Source organism: Babylonia areolata, chromosome 8, assembly GCF_041734735.1.
Source record: "Babylonia areolata isolate BAREFJ2019XMU chromosome 8, ASM4173473v1, whole genome shotgun sequence".
NCBI classification, from domain to species: domain Eukaryota; kingdom Metazoa; phylum Mollusca; class Gastropoda; order Neogastropoda; family Buccinidae; genus Babylonia; species Babylonia areolata.
Genome location: NC_134883.1, coordinates 40,382,047 through 40,390,940, shown reverse-complemented (window position 1 = coordinate 40,390,940; position 8,894 = coordinate 40,382,047). Strand labels below are relative to the sequence as shown.

At 43.2% G+C, this 8,894-nt stretch overlaps 1 protein-coding gene across 1 annotated transcript in view; it reads left to right on the top strand.

Moving 5' to 3' along the window:
• Nucleotides 1–2, top strand: part of LOC143285179 (uncharacterized) — a 7,006-nt gene extending 7,004 nt beyond the window's left edge. The window contains exon 3 of the mRNA XM_076592412.1: nt 1–2. This exon is cut by the window's left edge and continues 141 nt beyond it. The gene's annotated coding sequence lies outside the window, so the exon portion shown is untranslated.
• The last annotated feature ends 8,892 nt before the right edge of the window (nt 3–8,894 follow it).

The following is an 8,894-nucleotide window of genomic DNA, read 5'->3' as shown; positions in this document are numbered from 1 at the left end:
CGGAGAAGAAACGAACCAGAATAATAATAATAATAATAATAATAATAATATAATTAATAAATAAATAAATAAATAAAATGGTAACTACCAACAATGAAAATTGTCAGGTCTAAAAGTGTGTGTGTGTGTGTGTGTGTGTGTCGTTCGTTCGTTCGTTCGTTCGTTCTTTAGTTGTTATAACGTCTTTTCACTTTTTTTCTTTGTATTTTCTATAACTACTTACATTTTTTTTTTTTTTTTTTGGTTTGAAATTTTATTTTTTGCAATTCTTTGAAGATTACTCTCTCTCTCCCTCCCCCCCTGTCTCTGTCTCTCTCTCCCCTTTCTCTCGCTCACTCGCTCGCTCTGCCTGATCCATCTGACCCAAAAAGCCTGTTTCCTTTAGCGTACCCCAGGGTTTAGTGTTGGGCCCCCTTTTGTTCACCGTGTACACTAAGCCCCTGTATTCACACACCGACAGTCATTCCATCTCCAGCCTGTCGTATCAGATTACTACTTCATCTTCGTTTGTGGGCTGCAACCTCCACGTTCACTCGTATGCACACGAGTGGGCTTTTACGTGTATGACCGTTTTTTACCCAGCCATGTAGGCAGCCATAGTCGTATCAGACAACTCTCGGTTTTTCAAAAACTTTGCTACGCAGAGGAAGCGAAACACACACTGTACAAACCACGGAAGTCGTATAATTTTATTTTTTATTTTATTTTATTTTTAAGTTTATAAAGCGCTGAGTCTTGTGCAGAGACAAATTAAATTGCTTCCACACCCGTCATTCAGAAAAAAAGTTAATAAAGCGCTGTCTTGTGCAGAGACAAATAGTGCTTCCACACCTGTCATTACTAAAGTGTTTATGAAGCGCTGAGTCTTGTGCAGAGACAAATAAAAGCGCTTCCACATCCGTCATTTAGTAAAAGTGCTTATAAAGCGCTGAGTCTTGTGCAAAGACCAATTAAAGCGCTTTCACATCCGTCATTTAGTAAAAGTGTTTATAAAGCGCTGAGTCTTGTGCAGAGACAAATTATTAAAGTGCTTCCACATCCGTCATTCACCACTTGCATTCACAGCTCCGATTCATTCGGATGGAAGCTATTTGAAAATACAGTGCACTGTCGGGTTAAGTATTTGGGTGACCGCATCAGTGTAAAGAAAATTTTATCCTATTTTCCCAGATCAATTTTTTTTACAGGCAACATTATTTCGGGGATTGGAATTTTTGTTGTTTTTTTTTAATGGTTTCACGTGCATTTATGTAATCATACGCTGAGTTATGAATGTGATGTGCTGCTGTGAAGCGCAGATTTGTTTGGCAGATGGTGTTTTGAAGCTGTCCAAGTTAGGGACATAATTATTTTTGCCTGTAAAGACGAGTGGCCGGGGACAGGCCACGGGGTGTTTTTTTTTTGTTTTTTGTTTTTTTGTGCCGAGGTGCCAGGGACTGGGCACGGGACTTCCATAGAACTGGATGGTGGGACCATCGGGACGGACTATTAGCACAGAAGGTGAACGTGATGGTGGGACCATCGGGACGGACTATTAGCACAGAAGGTGAACGTGATGGTGGGACCATCCTGACGGACTGTTAGCACAGAAGGTGAACGTGATGGTGGGACCATCGGGACGGACTATTAGCACAGAAGGTGAACGTGATGGTGGGACCATCGGGACGGACTATTAGCACAGAAGGTGAACGTGATGGTGGGACCATCGGGACGGACTATTAGCACAGAAGGTGAACGTGATGGTGGGACCATCGGGACGGACTATTAGCACAGAAGGTGAACGTGATGGTGGGACCATCCAGACGTGCTGAGTGAGGAGCCAGGAGCTGGCGAGACTGCTGAAGAGTATTCACAGCGGTGAAGTTACAATTGATTGATTGATTGATGTGGATACTTATATAGCGCCTATCCTCGGTCAGAGACCAAGCTCTAAGCGCTTTACATACACTGGGACATTTGCACCACAGGCTGCCTACCTGGGTAGAGCCGACTGACGGCTGCCACTGGGCGCTCATCATTCGTTTCCTGTGTCATTCAATCACATTTCAGACGCGCACGCATACACACTCAGACAGACATGTAACATTTTACGTGTATGACCGTTGTTGTTTTTTTACCCCGCCATGTAGGCAGCCATACTCCGTTTTCGGGGGGGTGCGTGCTGGGTATATTCTTGTTTCCATAACCCACCGAACGCTGGCATGGATTACAGGATCTTTGACGTGCGTATTTGATCTGCTTGCGCATACACACGAAGGGGGTTCAGGCACTATCAGGTCTGCACATATGTTGACCTGGGAGATCGGAAAAATCTCCACCCTTTACCCACCAGGTGCACCGAGATTCGAACCCGGGACCCTCAGATTGAAAGTCCAGCGCTTTAACCACTCGGCTATTGCACTCGTCAATTGTCCCCCACATATAAAAGATATATTCCAGTCCAGGCCATACGCAGCAGAGTTTGATGTATCTCTCAATGATAAATAAAAGGTTGTAGTTAATAAGTGTTTTCGTGCTTGGGGGAGAACACGTTGTGATTTAGAGTGACAAGTGAACACATTCATTCTAATTTAGTTATCCCTGTCTATCTGACACTTTCTTCACAATCAGATCAAAATTCAGTCGTGACAAAACTCGTTCATTCAAACACATCCTTTACCAGCTGTCTCAAGACATTCACGGTTTCATCTTGTGACAAAACGCAACCCAACGCAACGCAACGCATTGCAACGCAGCACAGCGCAACACGACATCCCCACAAACACAGCACAGCACAGCACAGCACAGCACAGCACAACACAACACAACTCGACACCCCCACAATGCCACAGCTACACACTACAAGAATCGCCTTCACGATCATTCCGTTCAGGCACAGAGATCACCTCACAGTGTTCTTGATCATCAAAGACCAGGACAAAAACCTTTTGGAGAACGCGGTTTCTCCTAAACCACCAGAGACCAGTGGAACACGTTACCTGTGTGTGTGGTTATTATTATTATCAATTCAATTCAATTCCATTCCATTCAATTCAATTCAAAATACTTTGTTTCAACCAAAACAGAATATTCTCTTTCGGCTGACTTAAAATGCCCGTCAGCAAAAATCAAAGAGAAAAACGAACTACTGACACACCCTTCATTGATCACCCTGTACATATCAGTTATCGTGTCAAAAAGAAAAATATTTGGGTAAGATTACATGACATTATAAGAGTGAAACAACTGCGCGCGCGCGCGCGTGTGTGTGTGTGTGTGTGTGTGCGCGTGCGCGTGTGTGTCTGTCTGTGTGTGTGTGTTAAAGATTTTTTTTTTAAAGAGGGGCTAAAGCTGCGAATGATTTATTTTTCATCTTTTTTTTTTCTTCTCCTTTCTTTTTCTTTTGACCAACATTGTCTACCATTTATTTTCGTCAAACGTTGCGGCAATATCCACATTATTTCCCCTCAAGGCGGAATGGGTAGTGTTCACAATACGGCGTATATGTTCACTCTGTCAGTTCACAATACGGCGTATATGTACACTCTGTCAGTTCACAATACGGCGTATATGTACACTCCGTCAGTTCATAATACGGCGTATATGTTCACTCCGTCAGTTCATAATACGGCGTATTGTACACTCCGTCAGTTCACAATGGGGCGTATATGTTCACTCTGTCAGTTCACAATACGGCGTATATGTTCACTCTGTCAGTTCACAATACGGCGTATATGTTCACTCCGTCAGTTCATAATACGGCGTATATGTTCACCCCGTCAGTTCACAATACGGCGTATATGTACACTCTGTCAGTTCACAATACGGCGTATATGTTCACTCCGTCAGTTCACAATACGGCGTATATGTTCACTCCGTCAGTTCACAATACGGCGTATATGTTCACTCCGTCAGTTCACAATACGGCGTATATGTACACTCTGTCAGTTCACAATACGGCGAAAATGTTCACTCCGTCAGTTCACAATACGGCGAAAATGTTTACTCCGTCAGTCACACAGAGAAGTGGAGTGGAACAAACGTGGATATTCCACACAAAAAAAGGAAAAAAGAAAATCGTAGGCAACGTTAGCTTAAGAATTAATTGTGGGTAACTTCAGCAAAAGATAAATCGTTGTCAACGTTGACAATATTCACATTTCTTCCCCTTCACTCTTCAGTGTGACTGGCGGAGTTGAACGTCCGCGCTTATTGTGAACACTGTTCATTCTGTCTTGAGGGGAAGAAATTGTGGATATTGCCCGCACGTGCAACCAGGAAGGAGACACAACAGACGCACAGTGTCAGCTGGGACAAAGGGTCTTCGTCACAACGAACTGTGTGGTTCACTACCGGCAGCCCGTCAACATGGCCGCCGCTGCCTCGTCTGTTTCCGCTGTCGTCTTTGCTGTCAGCGTTACTCCCTCGTAAGTGTTCACTGTTTGCCAGCATTTGTGTGTGTGTGTGTGTGTGTGTGTGTGTGTGTGTGGTTTGTTAGTTAGTCTCTGTGTATCTCAGTCTGTCTTTGGGTTGTTTTTCTTCTCTGTGTCTTTTGTTTCTGTGTTTGACTTTGTCTGACAGTCTATCTTTGTCTGGGCTACATAAGCAGCAAGATCTGATTTGATTTGATTTGAAGGCCAGCAACATCGTTTCGTGTTTTCAAGAGAAAAATGCAGGCAAACAGTCCCTTTCAACCAGTCGGGATTACGTACAAAAGAATTACACCGTAGTGCTGTGTTTTTTTGTGGGTTTTTTTTTTGTAACAGCAGCACTCGTCTGTTTATGCTTGTGTATGTCTGTCTGTGTATGATACTGACGAATCGATCTTTTATCGATACAACACACACACACACACACACACACACACACACACACACACACACACCACACACGCGCGCACACACACACACACACACACACACACACACACACACACACACACACACACACAAATATCACGAATGTACGTTCAATGAATTGCAAAATAGAAAAAAATAAAGAAATCAATATACAAGATTATAAAACATACAAAGAAAAAAAAGAAGACAAAGAAAGAAAGAATGTTGACGAACTAATTCGATACGATACAACACAAGAGTTAAAAAAAAAAAAATCGTGAAGTTATCTTTAAAGAATTGCAAACAAAATTTAAAATGATAATGAGAGTAGTAATTGAACATATAAAGAAAAAAGAACAAAAAGAAAGGTGAGGGGAAAAAAAGACAGAAAGACAGAAAGAAAGAATAACGACGATCTAATTGTAAAACATTCACGTGAACTTGCATTCAAACACTTGGAAAATAAGTAATTTTAAAAGAAAGAATACACATGCTTATAGAACATGTAAAGTAAAAAAAGAAAGACAGAAGGAAAGAACAAAAGGAAGGAAGGAAGGAAGAAAGAAAGGAATAAAAACATGGTTATATTCCGTTCTTCTGACATGCTTTGATCAATCGCTTACTAAATTTGTCTTTTCCAACATTTGAAGCATTTTGAAACTTTGATCTTTTTTTCAGATTGGTTTATTTTTTTCTATTACAATTGCTTTAATTTTATTTCTGTCATTACATTTCTGTCATTATTTCGCTTGTCAGTTTAACGACTTCTCTTTTACGAAGTCCTTTAAGTAATTTCCTGTAACTGTATTTAGAGTTTTTTTGTTTGTTTGTTTTTTTTGTTTTGTTTTTTTTCCCCAAATTTCACCCACATTTTTACCCTCATTTGCCCAGTTTCCCCCAACCCTCCATTCATCCACATCTCCCACTCCTTCTCACCGATAATACTCAGATGTATTCATAAATACTTTCACAAAATGTCTTCAATCACCGATATGTGTGACGGGACATTAAACAAAATTCCTTCCTTCCTTCCTTCCTTCATTACATGCCCGATTTCCTTTTCGACCATTTTCGCTTGAGTGCGTCTTTTAACTATAGACGAGGGCTGACAGATTTATGATTTTTTTTTTTTTTTTTTTTTAAAGAATATTCCTTATCAAAAAGAAATTCTATTTTCCTTCCTTGTATAAACCCAAATATCTCTACGGGGTATTGGTTTTGTTGTTGTTGTTGTTGTTGTTTTTGGTGGTTGTTTTTTCTTTCTTTCTTTCTTTCTTTCTTTCTTTCTTTCTGTCTTCTTCTTCTTTCCGTTATACGACCAACATCGACTTGCCGATGACTCTGTCGTGGTTCATGCATACTGGGTATTTTCGTGTCTCCATAACCCACCGAACACTGACATGGGTTACAGGATTTTGAACGTGCGTATTTGATCTTCTGCGTGCGTATACACACGAAGGGGGTTCAGGCACTAGCAGGTCTGAACATATGTTGACCTGGGAGATCGGAAAAATCCCCACCCCTTAGCCACCAGGCGCCGTTACCGTGATTCGAACCCGGGACCCTCAGATTGAAAGTCCAACGCTTTAACCACTCGGCTATTGCGCCCATTTCTCATCAAATCAGGGCAGGGGAAAAAGAAGAGGGGGAGAAAGGAAATCCTCCCTTCGTTTTTATTTTGTGGGGTTTTTATACTTTGTGTGTGTGTGTGTGTGTGTGTGTGTGTGTGTGTGTGTGTGTGTGTGTGTGTGTGTGTGTGTGTGTGTGTGTTGTGTGTGCTGTGTGTGTGTGTGTGTGTGTGTGTGTGTGTTTGGTTGTTGTTGGGTTTTTTGTTGTTGTTTGTTTGTTTTTAGGTATACTCATCTTCACGTCTCTCCTTCATTTTTTTGCCATTTTCTCTATATTACCTGTCTTCCCATTGCATGTGTGTGTGTGTGTGTGTGTGTGTGTGTGTGTGTGTGTGTGTGTGTGTGCGTGCGTGCGTACGTACGTGCGGGTGTGCGTGCGTATATATACCTGATAAATCACTAATCTGATACATTGACTGATATGCCAATCATTCAGTTAGTGTATGAATAATATTCCTAAACCTTACACCACTTACAGAACAAACGAAAGATACGCCAAAGATCGGCCAGGGAGAGAGATGTAAGGCGAAAAAAGAATGTGTGTGTGTGTGTGTGTGTGTGTGTGTGTGTGTGTGGCGGCGAGGGGGTGAGGAAAGGCAGGGAAGATGTGGGAGGGGGTGAGGGAGCCGGGGGCGGGGGGGGGGGGGGGGGGGTGGGGATTAGGGGGACAGCAGCAACGGATTTTTCCCTATTTTTCAGCAGGTGTAACTTAGTTTACATGAATCAGTCCACACTACACTACACTACACTACACTACACTACACTACACTGCACTACATTATACACTATGCACTGCACTACACTATACACTATGCACTACACTACACTATACACTACACTACACTACGCTACACTATACACTACACTACGCCACGCTACGCTGCGCTATACCATACTATACTGTGTACTGTAATGTGCTGCACTTACTAATCCTGTACTAATATCATACTGTACCGTTCTGTACTATACTATACTGTACTATACTGTACTGTACTATACTATACTGTACTATACTGTACTGTACTATACTATACTGTACTATACTGTACTACACTATACTGTACTATACTGTACTATACTATGTACTGTACTATACTGTACTATACTGTACTGTACTATACTATACTGTACTGTACTATACTGTACTATACTGTACTGTACTATACTATAATGTACTGTACTGTACTATACTGTACTGTACTATACTGTACTGTACTATACTGTACGGTGTACAGAACAATATTGTACTGAACTCTGATATACTGTACTGTACTGTACTATACTGTACGGTGTACAGAACAATATTGTACTGAACTCTGATATACTGTACTGTACTGTACTGTCCTGTACTGTACTGTACTCGACTTGACTCTACTCTGCACTACTCTACTGGACTGTCCCTTTCTGTACACTGTCCCACACTGCAAAGTGTGCTGAACTCTTCTTGAACTCTGCTGCTACTTTGCTGTACTATACAATACTGTACTATACTGTACTGTAATGGACCGCAGTGACTTGTAACTATGTACTGTCCTGAACTGTCAACTGTTCTGTAGTGTACACCGCACCACACACCACACCATACCACACCACAACACACCACACCACATACTACACCACGCCTTACCACACTACAACACACCACACCACACACAACACCACACCACCACACCACACCACACCACCACACCACACACCATACCATACCATACCATACCACATACCACACACCACACCACACCCCACACCACACCACACCACACCACACCACACCACACCACACACCACACCACACCACACCACACACCACACACCACGCACCACACCACACCACACACTACACCACGCCTTACCAAATACAACACACCACACCACACACCACACCGTACACCACACCACACTACACCACACCACACCACACTACAACACACCACACCACACACCACACCGTACCACACACCACACCACACACCACCCACATCACAACACATCACACCACGCCACACCACACCACACACCACGCCAGACCACACCACACACCACATCATACATGTACCACCCCACCCCACCCCACACACCACATCATACATGTACCACCCCACCCCACCCCACACACCACATCATACATGTACCACCCCACCCCACCCCACACACCACATCATACATGTACCACCCCACCCCACCCCACACACCACATCATACATGTACCACCCCACCCCACCCCACACACCACATCATACATGTACCACCCCACCCCACCCCACCCCAGCCCACACACCACACCATACATGTACCACCCCACCCCACCCCACACACCACATCATACATGTACCACCCCACCCCACACACCACACCATACATGTACCACCCCACCCCACCCCACACACCACATCATACATGTACCCACCCCACCCCACACACCACACCATACATGTACCACCCCACCCCA